Below are 13,963 nucleotides of genomic sequence, written 5' to 3'. Positions count from 1 at the left end.
ATGACATGGCTCCCCAAATCAACACAGACTGTGGAAACTTCACACTGGACTTCAAGCATCTTGCAGTGTGTGCCTCTCCATTCTTCCTCCATACTCGGGGTCCTTGGTTTCCAAATGAGATGCAAAAGTTGCTCTCATCAGAAAAGAGGACTTTGAACCACTGAGCAACAGACCAGGTCTGTTTTTCTTTAGCCCAGGTAAAAAGCTTCTGACGTTGTTTGTTGTTCAGGAGCGGCTTGACAGGAGGAATATGATATTTGAAGCCCATATCCAGGATCAGTCTGTGTGTGGTGGTTCTTGATGCACTGACTCCAGCCTTAGTCCACTCCTTGTGAAAGTCCCCAACACTTTTGAATGGCCTTTTCCTGACAATCCTCTCCAGGCTGCGGTCATCCCTGCTGCTTGTGCACCTTTTTCTTCCACACTTTTCCCTTCCACATAACTTTCTATTAATGTGCTTTGATACAGCACTTTGGGAACATCCAACTTCTTTTGCAATTACCTTTTGAGGCTTTCCCTCCTTATGGAGGGTGTCAATGATGGTTTTCTGCACAACTGTCAGGTCAGCAGTCTTTCCCATGATTGTGATTCCTACTGAACCAGACTGAGAGACCATTTAAAGGCTCAGGAACCCTTTGCAGGTGTTATGGCTTAATTAGCTGATTAGAGTGGGACACTTTGAGCCGAGAATATTGCACCTTTTCACAATATTCTCATTTTCTGAGATTGTGGATTTGGGGTTTTCATGAGCTGTAAGCCATAGTTATCACGATTATGACAAATCACGGCTTGAACTATCTTGCTTTGCATGTAATGAGTCTATCTCATATATTAGTTTCAACTCTTTTAAGTTGCATTACTAAATAAATGAACTTTTGCACGATATTCTAATTTTTCGAGTTTCACCTGTGTGTGTGTATATATATATGTGTGTACTGTAATGTAGGGAACCCAATTCATAAATCCTTTTGGATTCAGATTGCGAAACTGCTCTTTTTTTGTTTTAACTCTCTACAGTGAGAATTAGTAGTACTTAGCCTATACATTTTAACGAGGATGGGTCCCTGTTGTGACATATTCTATAATGGTGTGATAGAGAATGCTCCTTGTAACCTTTCTTTATATTGCTCACATGTTCCCTCAGTCGGTCTCTTAAACATCTTGTAGTGTGACCTACATACTGCAAGTTCATTGCAGTAAATATACCACATGTGTGCTGGTACAGGTAATAAAGTCCTCTATGTTATAAGTATTGCCATTTACCGTAGAGCAGAAATAGTCATATTTCCTGGTGAATCTACTACATAGGCAGATTACACATTTTTTACATGGATAGAATCCTTTCATATTTGAAAAAAACTTGATTTTTCCAGGAGGGTCAATAATGTTAGGAGCAATCTTATTTCTGAGTGGCATAGCTTTTCTAAAAGCTATAGCTGGTTTTTCCGGTAAAATGTGCCTCAAAACTGGATCGGATTTAAAAATTTTCCAATTATTATTGATGACCTTAGTGATGGCTTTATGTTGGATAGAATAATTAGTAACAAACGGCAGATCCTCTTTGGTTTTTGTATAACTTCATTACTTAGCATCATCTCTCTATTAGAGTTACCTATGTCTACCATAACTTGATTCAGCATAGGCTCATCATATCCTTTTTCCAGGAATTTAGCTTTTATAACAGATTCCTGTTTGTAATATGTACTAATATTTGTGCAATTGCGTCTAATACCCGAAAATTGCCCTTTTGGGATGTTACGTAGCCAACTTGGGTCATGGCAGCTGTCCAACGGAATGTAACTGTTCCGGTCTGCTTGTTTAAAATACGATTCTGTGACTATCATGCCATCTAGATTAATTAAGGTCAGATCTAAAAAATGTATACTTTCTCAGCTATAGTTAAAAGTAAGTTTAATATTTAATGTTTTATAATTAAGAGTTGTAAAAAAGTTTAAAAGAGCCTGTTCATCACCATTCCAAATGAGGAGGATGTCATCTATGTATCTTTTATAAAAAGAGAGTTCCGGCCAATCTCTCGCATAGATGACATCCTCCTCCCACCGGGCCATGAATAAATTGGCCAGGCTGGGGGCAAACTTGGCCCCCATTGCAACGCATTTCGTTTGCAAATACAATTTATGATTAAACCAGAAATAATTCCTTGTCATCGCAAAATCCAACAACTTTAAAATACTCTTTTTGTAAAATAGACATCTCATTAAAATCCTTTAAAAAGAACTTCACTGCCTCCATACCATCCGAGTGTTCAGTGTTAGTGTATAAAGAAGTCACATCAGCTGTGACAAGAAATGTATTAGAATTAGTCACTACGTTGTTAATATCTTGAAGCACTTGCTTTGTATCTCTTAGATAAGCTGGAGTTTTTGTTACGAGGGGCTGTAGAAAATAGTTATTAGATTCTGTCTTGTAGCTCTCACTATCCTTATATGGAGTGAGCTTATCGCGAACCTTATTAATTTCTGCATCAAGGTATTTTCTTCGTTTTCCTTATTAACAGGAATTTAAGCAGGTCAATACCCGCCCTATTGAAATATTGATACCATTCAGATGTCCCATTGATATCCTCATATTCAGGGGACACATTCCATCTCAAAGACCTCGGGACCATCTCCTCCTTAATATATTTGTCCAGGAAGGAGACGTCCCACAAGGTCTAATCTCAGCTGATGTTAAATTATGTAAATGAGTAAATGTGCTTTTAAGATCATCAGTATCCTGATCTATTGTGAATACATCATCTGAAATTTTAGTGCGCATAGATCTGAATTCGAAAATGTCTGCCATAATGAAGCAGTAGCAGCTCAAGCGAATAAGTTGGTAAAAGAGAAATAACAGAGTATCAGCGAGCGCTACTAACAAAAACAGCCGCTGGTACACCAAAGGTAACCAACAACAACCTTCAAATGTAAATCAAAGAAAGGTGCAGCGCTAAAACAAGAACATAAGTATGATAAAGTGCAAAGTGATCACTAATTATTATCATAAACATCCAAGATGGTAATAAAAAGGGGTGATTTTATTCCACAGATAACAAGTAAAAATACACTAACCATGTATGCTCAGGATGGCCACCAGCGGTGGCGTGACGTCTAGGTTGCTGTAGCTGCTGACGCGTTTTGTGCTAGGCACTTAGTCATAGGGTGCGGGCTTACACCAAGAGACGTCTGAACACTTCTATTTATCTGTGAAAATGGCGCTCGTGGTTATCGCGCCCGCCATTTTACCGACTCTGCGTGCCATTTTGCCGTGGACCGGGAATAACCGTTGCATGTCCCTGTGTCTATGGCAGGTATGCACGCGCAGTGGCGCCATTTTGTTGGCAGTAAACACAAGTTAATGAGATAGTTCGGCTACCATCTATCACAGTTCACAATAATCACCAGTTTAAGGGAGAACTTCAATCCGCCGAAATAAGGGAATGAGTTAAAATCTGCAATGCATATCTAATGTGAGCAAGGAGGACGTTTTATGCGCCACAGTTAACGATTTCCTGCTATTCAAGTAATTGAATAATCCTAGCTATATGTATATGTAAGAATTAATAAATAATGAATAATAAGTTCTATAAAAATTGTGAACTTAATGTAGCAGAGCTGAAACATTATAAAATCACACTATAATAAAATCATTATAATCAGCATATATGTCAGCATAATGACGTAGATCAATGTAAAATAACATCCATTAAATAACAATAAAGTAAAATATAATTGTCCATAGAGTGGGTAAATTCCGGTAGAAATAAAACCTTCAGTGTGCATAAAAACATACAAAATCTTTATAAAACTTTTATATAAAATTCCATAAGATTTTGTAAAATTATAAACCCCAAAATTAATACATAAAAATGGAATAAAAATAAATATAAAATAATTAAAAGGTTTGTGATGACAAGGAATATAAAATAGACATATAAAGGTCATGTAATCCAGGTTCATATGTTAAAATATATATATATATATATTATGTGTAAATAAATAATTCAGGCTCATAAAAATAAATTAAAAATAAACATCTTTCAGCTGTCCACAGATTGGCCTTTAGATTTTCGACAATTTTTGGCATGTGCAGAGCAGGGTTAGACAGTGTATTACTGGATTGTAAAGCGCATAGCCACTTATTTTTAATGTTTTACACAGCTATACCTGCAAAAGGGGCCAGCCTGAAGTAATCTTGCAGGACTTTTTCTGACTAAAGTTTCACTTTAATACTGTTTTCTACAGAACTGAGGCCTGCTGTCAGTAGGAAGGGTTATCCTGGGATGGTTGATAGGTTTTTTGTTTGTCATTTTCCATTTCTCCTGTACACAACAGTATAATCCAAATATTCAAGGCTTCCAGCATCCCTACATAGACTTAAGAAAAGGATTTTACAATGAGTACAAAAATCCTAGCATACGCTGTGAATTATTAATGTGATTTAAAAGTCATTTTCAAGTTTTGGAATTGTCAGTAAAATAATTTCCGGCAATCCTACCATGGGGTTCCTTGTTCAGGCACTTCTTGTTGTAGGGTGACCGCTCTCTGCTGAGGTCACCGAGTTGTTCTCTTGTGTTTTCACACAGGCTTCCAATAGAGACAAGTGGCTGTGCGGATGCACTTTGCACAAGCATGGTCCATTGTTGTCAACATCAGGAAACCCGTCCTGAGAAATGAATGCAGGTATTGCTAGGATGCATGTTGACAGGAAGTGGCAGCAAAAAAGATTACGGAGATCAGCAGCACTGAGAGGTAACAAAGGATGAAAAAAAGGGAAAACAAATATTTTATTACAAAAAACACTATTGGTTTGATACTTAGTGCTTTAGCCAACTAAGTTAGGGTTTACATCTACTTTAGTTTGTGTACTCCCATACCTTGCCTTCTCTTGTATAAATGTGACAAACTGGATTATTTCTTGGGACTGGTTTGTGGCTTTTTTTTTTTATTCTTTTGACCATTTTTTGGAGTTTTTCAATTATACTTTTGTCTTGAGCAGCTTTTTCCACTTCTAGGACATCGATGTGCCTGACCACCGCTGAACTTTCAGTGGTTATACCGGAGTGATGCCTGCAGCTCCAGAAATGGCTTGGGGCTGAAGTGGTTAATAAAAATAGAAGCTGACCTATGTAAATTAGTTCTTTAAATTTAAAAATAATCCACGTAACCCCTACTTGCTGGACACGTGCAGAAATGTGAATTATAGTTCCAGTGTCTAGCCCCTTCTCATCATGTTGTAGCTGAGCAGGTTTGAACAAGATTTAGAGACACCCTCATGGTAGAGCTGTAGAAAAACAAAGGGAATATTCAAAGATGTAGTCCGTGAGGGTATTGGGCATTAGTTAAATTTATTCAGCCGCTCTGCCCTTACAATGGAAGAAGTTGGAAGTACTGATTTCTTTGTGGATAGAAACAGTATTTTGTATCCACTAAATTGTTTAACGTAGGTGAGGTTTTGTCAGCCTGTGTTATTTAGCTAACCCTTCCCCTCCCCTTCGCTTCTTAGGGACATGTCAGACTAGCAAATTCACCAGCACTAGGATCTCACAGCATAGCAGTAAAACACTCTGTTGATTACACGTCACCCATTTGTCAGCTGGATGAGCAAGGCGTTAGCCCCCGGTCACCTCAAAGCCGATTTTGAAATCGTACAACTTACAGTGAAGTCGCATGATTTCAAAATCTGGTGACCTGCCGATTTCAGTTGCGATTTGCAAGACATCTGACACAGATATCTATGCAAATCGCAACAAAAATAGTGCATGCACTACTTTAGAAATCGGTGCAGCTCCAACCTGAGCACATTTCCTCCCGTACATCAGATGTCAAAAGTCCTCCCACCATCAGAAGTCCAGGGTCCCCCACCCTCCCTTACATCACAGTGCACCCCTTTACCTTGTGCTGCTGTGGAGAAGAAGCTGGGAAGCAGAACGTACAGGGTCTGAAGAAGGACCAGGATTCTGTAGTTTGCTGCAAGCTGAGACAAGGGAAGCAGAGAAGAAGGGATGCTGCACTTGCATAAAGAGGAGCTGGATCTGTAGGAGGAGTTCTGTCCTCTCTACTACTGGCTGCTGGGGTGGGGGGGGGGGTATGCAGAGACTAGCAGCTGCATGGAGAAGCACAGGATCTGGCAGAAATTTTGTTCTCTCTCTGCTGCCGATTGTTGAGGCAAGGTGGGGAGAGGAGACGAGCAGGGGTGCCGCAGCTGCAGGAGAAGTGAGAGGGCCATATGAAATGGCCTGGAGGGCCAGATGTGGCCCACAGGCCTTGTGTTTGCACATTTTACACACCATTTCTTAGCAGCAGAAAGCAGGGCGCAGGGATCTGGTGCCACACACACTGCAGAGTTAGAGCACAGAGCTTGGTGAAATCTGACAGCTGATTGGAAGGAAGTGACGTTACCCTTCTCTTCACAGGCACAGAGAAACAGAGGTATGAGATGTCTGCTAAAGGGGAGGAAGGCCCTCTCCCAGGAGGCTGAGGTGTCAGCTTAATCCATTAAGAACAGGTAAAAAGAGCCTAGAGAGGAACCAGCCTCAATGCTTTGGATTCAGGCTAGTACTTACTATAGTGGGATGTGCTTTGTTAATTTGTAATGTCTGAGGTTTATACTTTAATAGTAGTTTATTTGCCTTGAGCAGAGCTTTACCAGCTTGGTATCAAAGTGAAAGTAAGCCTGTGAATTTTTGTGAACCTCTGTGGTTTTAACTCTCTTTCCTTCTCACTGGCCATACGCATATATATGGCAGAATAGTGGTGAGCCTCAAGTCCGTGCTGATACAAGGGGCATTTCTGTTTTGTGCTGGGAACATGCCTACTCGTGCCGTCAGCACTGTGACCTTACTGTTACAGATGGCTCCGGATCACTTAGCAAACATCAGGAAGTCTGTAGGATGATTCCTACTGGCAGGAAGGGGTTAAACAGGGCAAAATAATATATAATCCTGAAATTGTTTTCTGGTGAATTTAATAAGGAAGAGGGTTGTGGAGAACGCAGCTTGTGAAGGGATGTTTCTAAAAGGCAGATTAGCATGTGGTTAGTGTTTGGGTGATGGTGAATTATTGTCCCTCATTAAGACACATTAAGTATGAAATGCATTTGGAAGTGCAGAGCTAAGTGCTCATTAGGAAAAGCCAAGCCTTCGTTTAGGCAGTCAATTCGGTCACATAACCAGATGTCAGAAACAAGAGGCCTTCTGGGTGTCTGTGTCAGTCTTGACAATTCCTTTTTCAGCAAGACTGTAATTCCAGTTTTTCCTTGATTGGGCAAAGCACAGGTTTGCTTTAAGGCATAACTCCCTCAGCCTGGTATTAGTTAGTCAGACAAAGAAGGGTAGAATCACCTGGAAACTGCTTAGATTGCCTTGATGGGAGGTCCTGACTCTTCTTTCCAACACAGCAAAGCATAAAACTGATCGCTCAGTCTCCCCTACCATACTCTCTGTAATGCGGTATATATGTATGTACAGCTCGGCAACCAGACAGCTTTATTCAGCAGCTGGAGTCTCTCATATCTTAAAAAAAAAACCAAAAAACTATCATGAATTCAACTCTGTCATCGGCCTGAGAGTTTAAATTTAAATCAGAACTCGGCAAAATTCACTGCTTAAATGTGGTTTGTTTTACTTGCCAAAATCTTAGTAATTGTGTTCAGTCAGGCTTTTGATTCATGCATGCCCGTGGTCTCTGATATAGCTGCAGATTGACACCATTGTTTTATGCCCTGCTCATAGTTAGTCCGCTGATTGCACTGAATGAGCACCAGTCCTATTGGTGGGTTTCTGCCTTGTGCTCTGGAAAATGTCCGTGTGACAGTATTGTATAATGGTAGTAGAATGTTTAGTTCACAACCAATGACACCACTCTAAGCCTGCTTTCTGGTGTTAGGCATTCTGAAAGTTACCACTGGTGTTGGAGAATTACATTTGATTATTTCTAATGAGAAGATAGTTGGACTAAGTTAATAGACCACTGGACTTTAAAGGGGTTTCAGTATATATTTGCCTAGAGCTCCTTTTTTTTTGAAAGCATAGTCTGTTTTATAGATCCTGTTTCATGTTATACCCACGTTTAGGGTGTAATATGAAGTATGGTCACATGCAAAGACCTATAACCAAACCGCTCCCTCCTTCCTACCTAAGGCCCCTTTCACATGATCTGTCCGATCAGGCCTGCCTGTCCGTTTTTTTTAGGCAGATCCAATCGGACCCTCCATTCTCCTCTATGGGCAGTCGAATGTAAACACACTTGTGTCAGTTTACACCCAGCTACCTCCAATCCAATTTACCAAAAACAGAGGAAGAGGATCTGTACCCCTCCTTTTGGCAGGATCGGGGGGCAGTTGGGTGTAAACAGACAGCCCATCTGATTACTTCTGAATGCCCATAGAACAGAGTAGGCTGTGTCCGCGCTGCCATAAACAGAGTGGATGCGGACCTGTTATCTAGGCTGCTCTGCTCATCGGGATCAGCGGAATGATCCCCTGCTGAGCAAAACTGATCTGGCACATTTAAAAGTAGCCTAAATCACTAGGTGGTTCTTACTGTAGGTGGTGACTTGTTTGAATTCAGCGTGCGTCCGCCCACACAGCTGCATCATCCATTCATGGGAATCCATCAGTGGCATATACTACAAGTCCAATCTGCCATTGCAGTAGCTGCTGGCAGGTGGGCAGTGGCATCAATGCAACTATAGCTCATTCAGAACTTCCTTTTCAGCCCCATAACAGGAAGTTCATGCAGCCTTGGGTGTAACCAATGCAGGGCACCTGCGCATTGCACCTATGACACATTAATCAAATTTGCAGTGCTGTCTTTTTTTTTTTTTTTTCAAAAATGTAATAAATGTCCGTTTTTTTTTCTTTTATCAGTGTTGGTACGTAGTCAGCTCCTAATTCAGTAATCTAGCACTAAAAGCCCCTGCATGCCTTGGCTGTCATGCCAAGTTTGGTCCTCATGATGAAACTATTTATTTAACTAGCCCAAAACAGAAATTATGCTTTCTACTTTTGCCAAAATGGGCAAGCCCTGTACAGCAAGAAAATGCAGAGAAGGCTCATAATTCCAGGGGGCAACCATTGTCCTCAACAGCCCTAAGCCCTCTGTGTGCCATAGAATTATTTCTGCCAAATGAAAATGTATTAGTGCCATATTGTCCAGCCCCTGTACGCCCCACACTTCCGTGTGATCGGTTTAAAGGGGCACCACCATGACACAGCTTACCTGACTGAATCAAGGTTATTGGCCACTGAACCCCCACATCACATATTTTAAGGCCAAATGTTGTTAGTGAATCTCACTTTACAGTTCTGGAACTCGTGCCACCTGGTGAATGGACAAAAGAGAGGTTATTTTTCAGCTGAAAACATTGCAGTTGTCTCAGCCAAGTATGAAGTGTCTCTACAGTGTTCCTATAATCTGGATGCCAAACATTTAAAACTTACCTTCTGTAGGAAAAGAATTTGGATTTAATTTGAATGTAAGTGTTAGGAATACTGCGCAATTTGTATCTGTAAGGCCTTGTATAAGAGCATTGTGTACAGCAAGCTTCTGGAATAGTTGCTCAAACTTTTTAGAATGGAGGAACCCTTGAAATAATTTTCAGACCTCGGGGAACTCCTGGCAGTATTTACAGTTCATGGCATATTAGCATGGTGGTCAGTGAGAAGACGGCCCTCTGGCCAAAAGAAAAAAAGATAACGGCAAATGGTAAAAATAAAGGTTATTGATGTCAGTGGTAGATTATCAGAGAAGCAGAAATTGCTCATTGTTCAAGGAATCCCTAGCAGCCTCTGGAGGAACCCTGGTGCTCCACAGAACCCTGGTTGAGATTGGCTGTTCTTAAAGCTTTTTTAGTTGTCTTTAAGGGGGAAAGGGATATTCTTTCCACTGACGCAAATGAATTGTTTTAGCAAGGTTCTCCGAGACCTAAACATTTATTTTAAGGGTTCCTCTGGGGCATAAAGGTCTACGAAGGCTTGCCTTAGGATGTTCACCTTCCAGTATGTTCTGTTGTCATGTCCAACATCTCAGTCTCCAACTCTTCCATCACAAGTCTGCTATAGAGCTGGCCCACAGACTCCGTCCTTTCTGATCAATCAAAGTTTTTTACTTGGAAGATTTCCATTCAGTGTTACCACAAAGAAAGACAAAAATCTACGATAGACTGAGGCTAAAGGGAAATTTTGTATTTTGTTTCAGCTTAATTGAAGTCATGCAGTCTTTACCACTTGCCAATACTAAAAGGACGTACTGCCTTCTGTTCCCAGGTGGCGTCTCTTGTCACCGTATTTCCTGTATTGAAGGGTTTGTATAGACATGGGGGACTAGGATTCTGCAATGTCACGTTTTATATGCCAAACAAGTTGCTTGGTATTGATGAATTGTCTCTTTACTGATAATTATGACTGTAATAATGATTCAATGTATAGTTCATTTTCTGTCTGCTGAGTTCTGACATTTTATTTCAATTTTTGGCATATCAGTGTATGTAAATTTTGTTAAGAGATGTGGGAAGAAAAGTTGCAGTTGGATATAGGTGCCTTTCTCTTATGTTCCCTTTGTTAATGTCCCAGAAATGTTTGATATCTAACATTTTTTAAAGTGAATAATAAAAAAAGCCTATGAAATAACATTATGAATTATAGTTACTTTTTAAGGCAATCTCATAGAAAGCAATTGGATTCTTCAGCCGTGTCCGTTCAGGGCAATTTTGAGTCCATATACTTGCTGTCCATGAAAATCATCATTTCATGTCTTGGATTGCTTTGCTCGGTTGACGTGCCATGTGTATGGCCAGCTTTAGGATGTTCAAATGTTTCAGTGCGATGGTTCCTTTGCTCTAGGGGAAGGTTTATATAAGAAACAAGCCCTGGGAAGGCATTTTTTTAGCCACTTTTAATGCATTTTTCACTGAATAAATAAAAAATCAGAAAGATATGAATTTTTATTCACTCCTTTTAAATGCAAAATAAAGAATTGATCCCTTGAATTTTTGGAGGCATAATTGAAATGTCAAATACAAAGCCAAAACAAAAATGCTTACAAATGTAATAGAACTGATTCCAATGCCACACAATACAATGAACATCAAAATTGTCATCTTTAGCCTAAGAGAATTGCACTTTTTATAAAGCAACTTTTTTAAGATCAAAGTTCCCTGAAAGAAAAGGTATTCAACCCAGCTCTTTGGTGACTATTGCCTCCTATCTTACCACCAGTCCAGCACTTTAGCCTCTGTAAGGCTCGTTGAAATCGTTTGATGCCTTGGTCTGCTGTGCCACTGTGTGGTTCCTTCCTTTGACCTGTGAATTGCTGCGTTGTCCTGATAGGGGGTCAGAGGACAGAAGGACTGTGTTTGGTGTGAGGGGATCACAGGCATCAAACACTCACAGGAGTACCAACTGTTGAAGTCTCTGACTGAGGCTCTAGCTACTCAGTGGAGCAAAGCTAAGAGACACAAGCCACCGAGCAGATGAGTATAATGCCCCTTCTATAACCCTAGGTTCACATCTGTGCGGGTGGTGGTGCTGCGGATCTGCATGAAAGCACCCGCACCGAGAATTGGCGTGCCATTAGTTCTAATGGCACTCCACCCGCACTGGAAAACGCAACTGTACTGGGAACCGAGGTTCCCCTGCGGGCTGCATTCAACAAAGAAGGTCAGGGACTTCTTTCTCTGCGTGTCACGAGCACAGGAGTCCATTCAAATGAATGGGCTCTCTTGCCCATGCAAAACGCAGCCCGCATAGATGTGAATCGGGGGGTTACAGGGAACAATTGATCTGGATTTTATCATAATTCGACACTTTGAGGTTGATCTGGTGCAGCTGTGCATGGTAGCCAATCAGCTTCTAAGTTAAGCTTGTTCAATGAAGCTTTACCAAGAAAAAAAAAAAGCTGGAAGCTGATTGGTTTGTAAGTTCTAAGCAGAGCTGCACCAGATTTTGCTCTCTGGTTTTAGTACATCAACTCCTGTAAGACAAATAGTCCAATTGAATATGATTTGTGCCAAGAGTATTACCCTTTTTAACTTTCTGCTCATGTCTCCTTCCTTCTTCACATCTTTGCCCACCCCTCATATCCTTACTGTTGTCATATGCTCTTTACCTTCCCAATTTAAAGTCTAACCCAGATTTGTAACAAAAAAAATGTAATTTAAATATAAAAGACCTGTCGTGTTTTTTTTTTTTTTTAACTGCCAAAGTATGATTTATATGTCCCTTGTCAAGGATTTTCCAAATCTTTCTCCTTTCTTTCTGCATTTGTCTCACTGTTCTGTGAAGAGTGACATCCCCAGCTTCTTAGAAATCATTTATAGCGAACTCTGTCTAGTTTGGAGGGTTTGGGTTGATTAGAAATATTTGCTGTGGTGGGAGTTTTAACCCCTGACGTACTTTAGCAGAGTTCTAAAATAAAAGGGATCATTGCTAAATTTCACAGTGTGTAAATTGTTTTCAAAGAAAATACACTTACCACTCATCTTGAAATATTTCAGCAACTGAAGTGCCAACATTTATGGTGCAGTATCTGTAGAACAAATAAGAATCCAGTTTGCTAAAATCCTCGCCATACATCTGGTTGATTGCGGGAAGGGGGTTCAAGACCGGAGCATCACTTTTTAAAACATGCTTTTTAATTATACTGTAATTTCCAGGGGATAGGATAGAATGTTGGTCTTTTTTTTTCTTCTGGTCTTGAATAGTTTTACAGGTCTGACAAATTTGTCCAACCATTTTTTTTAAGGTAGCATGATGGATGATTTTCAGTGCGTGTGCTCCCTTGGTAAATTCAGTCAGATGATGAGCGCCTGTGGTTATCCTCCTCTAGCTTTCAATGCAGTCACTGCATGCTCCCTTTATTTGCTAGCTCCTACAAGCTGGGAGTAATGAATCTTGTCTCTCAAGATGAAATGGGTTCCCTTTCATGGGGAAGACTAGATGTCATTCTGTGACCAGAGGCGCGGCTTGTAGCATTAAGCCACAGAATCGCGTCACCTTGCATTCGCCCCCACCTGGGTTGTTGTAATATTTCACGTGTTCTGTGTAATGCTCAACGGACCCCTGTGACTGATCCGGGACACGTTTATTTCTCTCTAATGGCGGACATTTGCACTTTTTTTTGTTTGCCTTTCTCTTAATCATTTGTAAATATAAATGTCAGCAATTATCACATTAAACAGATGTTCAAACTGTGCATTGTGTCAGCTGTCTTTGTGTTCTTTATGCAACTGTGTTTGTCAATGACTGATACACCTGCACAAGATACGCCAAATGTACACAATAAGGCAGACCATAGATTTTGCGATTTTTCTTTCCTGCAACTATGGGTTGCAGGAAAGAAATACACTAGAATCCCCCATCAACACAGTGCTGATGGAGGAATCCCTCCGGAGCTATCGTGTTCTCCCAGTGGAGGGAGCGTGGGGATCAGTCCCTGCCAGGAGAACACAGTGATTATTGCTAAAAATTAAATTGTTTTATTCCACGCCTCCAATGAGTGATAAATGATATAGTAAATCTATTTATTTATAAATAGTGATAAATGAACCAGACTGTGTAATAAATAAATAAACATATATAAATATATCCAACAACTGATTGAAATGCAGTCATATCAACTAAATTATATACCATGAACGTAGCTCTATAGGATGCCTGCAAACAAAAAAATTGTGTTCCCACAACATGGATTTACAGTTGTGTTCAAAATAATAGCAGTCAGACATCACTAACCGGATCAATCACTGTTTTTGGTAGAAATGATATTTCTACATGTCAAATAATTTACTAGCAGGTGTAGTAGAGTAATAGAAATCCAACAGACCCAACAGTCATGACATGCATGCTGCTGATTCTGTGTAATTGAATCACTCATTGAAAGGGGCTTGTTCAAAATAATAGCAGTGTGGAGTTCTATTAGTGAGGTCATTCATTCTTTGAAAAACAGGTGGCAATTATTGCCCTT

This window comes from Staurois parvus, unplaced genomic scaffold (genome assembly GCF_062004578.1).
Source record: "Staurois parvus isolate SC_StPar_1 unplaced genomic scaffold, SC_StPar_1.0 ptg000697l, whole genome shotgun sequence".
NCBI classification, from domain to species: domain Eukaryota; kingdom Metazoa; phylum Chordata; class Amphibia; order Anura; family Ranidae; genus Staurois; species Staurois parvus.
Note: the sequence above shows the minus strand (reverse complement) of the source record.